Below are 2,546 nucleotides of genomic sequence, written 5' to 3'. Positions count from 1 at the left end.
GTATATTTTTCTCTCTTTAACTGTATTTTATCCCTGTTGCATTCATAACTGCGCTGTATTTATAACTGAACTGTTTTCTTTATCTTACCCTTTTTGTCTTTATCTCTGTTGTTTCCAAAAGCCTCCCGTGGACAGGTGTTGCAAATTAGCATTTTGCTATAAACACTAAGAGCAGTGCATCTGGAACTTGTGCATGGTTAAATGTTACAGCACCAATGTTACTGTATGTCCATGTTAAATAAACAAACACATAAATAAATAAATGATCTAACTCCATATGCTGCAAACTGACATTTTCTCATCCAAACTTTAAATTCACGTTCTTGTCTCCCTCACTCTCTGTTAAAAATGAACTTTTCCACTTTGCCCCCTACAGGACTGGAGCACTTCTATTTCAGTTGTTTTCTGAATTTGTACTTTTTTTTTCAAACTTTGTATCTGCAAATACATTATTCGTTATTCTTTCAGCATTTTGCAGCATCTTTGTTTCATTTGCAGCATGTTCAGTCGTTGCATTTGTTTCCGACTTTTGCTGAATATGTTTCACCTTTTTTTCTAAGCTGTTCGGCTGTTCTTTAACGTGCCTTTGCACTTGTCGGCCACCGTACCTATTAGACAGTTTAGTAATACATCAAGGAGATCGGGTGCAGCTATAGATGTGCTGTAAATTAAGCTGCATTCAAAATAAGGGGCATTCCATTTTTTTAGTTTATTGTCAGAAGAAGCTTTAGGAAAAAAATTCAAACAAGTTTCAAACTAGTACAACTTTGACCTCCAACCATGATGACACCTGCTATGGATCACTGCAGCCAAGGAGACAGACTGACTGACGGAAAAGCTGCCCTCACTGTTTGCTATTTAATGTCCTGCATAAACACACAGACACAAACACACACACACAAAGACACCTATCTGTACTATCAGTGGTGTCCCTGCAGCGTGTGCCTCCTCAGAGCTCGACGCGGAGCTGAAAGGTCACAGCCTGCTGTCACCGGAGAAATGTCACCAGGTCACTCCTGCTCCGTCCAGCCGGTCTGTCTTTAAACAACAGTCTATACTCTCTCACTGCAGAGGTGTGTGAAAGCCTCGACCTGCAGACAGAGGTGAGCACTTCCTTGACAATGCTTCTGTTAAGAAAGTGCAACAAAGCGCTCCATGTAAGGGAATAAAAGCTGTAACTCTGTAACTGGGCTCTTTTATTGTCCGGCTCTGTTTACTGAAGCCGGCGCCTGAGTTTTACACAAGAAGCTCTTTTATTTGATTCTCTTTTAGTAGCAAACAATCTGCAATTTTTTTGGTGTGAAGGATAAAGAAAATAGGGACTGAATGAGGGCGTCTGTGGAGAGTTGTGGTCAGAATGTGCTGATGATAAGCTTGGCATGGCTCATATTGAACACACACAGAGACAGAGTGGAGCTCTCTGAGTCGTCTGTGGGAAAGAGACAGGCCTCAGTGTGGGAATCGGCCTTCTTTTGATGGGAAGCTGGAGATCAGCAATCTGCTATCAGCTGCGATGGAAAAGTTCAGCGCGGTTTTAAGAGGGCAGAGGCAGAAAGAGAGTTTTTGTCCGTGGCTGACCTCATGTCATCCCGCTGAGCTCAGCTAATGAGCACAGCCTTTGAGGATGCCTGATAAATTGTGCAGATAAGTGGTTTCATACAAATCTTCTGCCACCACCGTTTGGCCTTTTCGGATTGAAAACTAAATTGTAAAATGTGAGTAACTCATGAAATCAAGCCCTCTCTCTGTCCGTCCGTCCCCTCTCTCTCCCCCTCCCAGCTGTCTGTCTCTAGTCCTCCTGGCTCCAGGCCTGAGTCACATGGTTGACTGATCAAGTCGGGGTGTTGAGGCGAGCTCAGTGGGAGAAGCGCAAGAGCTCGGCGGGTTGCTGCTGGGGCTGAAATCAGTCTAAGTAGGGCAGGCTAACCACAAACACACCTCGCCTCCCCTCCCTGCCTCCTGTGTCTCTCTGTCCTTCCTCCATCCTCCGTCTCACAGAGTTCACCCTGTCCACACAATCACCTCTGTACTCTCATGCCAGCATGGATGGCGGGATGGATAAATAAATCAGTTACACAAAGTACTTTAGATTGAAACAAAACACACGATGCTTTGAAGTGATTTTTGCAACAAAATAAGATACAAAGTTTTCAAAATAAAGAAACTGACAGAATTTTATCTTTACATATCTTCAGTCCTATTACAGTCTGAATCACCCAAGCTTCTCCAATTACTGATAGATACAACTTATTTTGCCAAGCCAATGTTTTTTACTTGCATTTTTTATTTAAAGTAGTACCAAAAACAAAAAAAAAGATAAATAATTTGCCAAGTGCGGCTGCTTGGTTTCAAATTAAAATGACCTAGTGTCAGTTTGACACATGCATGGCTCTGCTATAAAGTTAACCATGGTAAACAGCAAACATCTGGTTCAATCTTAAAATAAGTTTGCTAAGAAACATTTTGAATTTTGAGGTGCAACAATAATTTAGTGTAACAATGAGGAACTGTTTTTGTTTTGATGCTGAACTGAGAAATGTTTTAGA

The sequence above is a fragment of the Labrus bergylta genome, chromosome 20, assembly GCF_963930695.1.
Source record: "Labrus bergylta chromosome 20, fLabBer1.1, whole genome shotgun sequence".
In the NCBI taxonomy this organism is placed as follows: domain Eukaryota; kingdom Metazoa; phylum Chordata; class Actinopteri; order Labriformes; family Labridae; genus Labrus; species Labrus bergylta.
The sequence above is the reverse complement of the archived record's forward strand: the minus strand, read 5'-3'. Positions refer to the sequence as shown.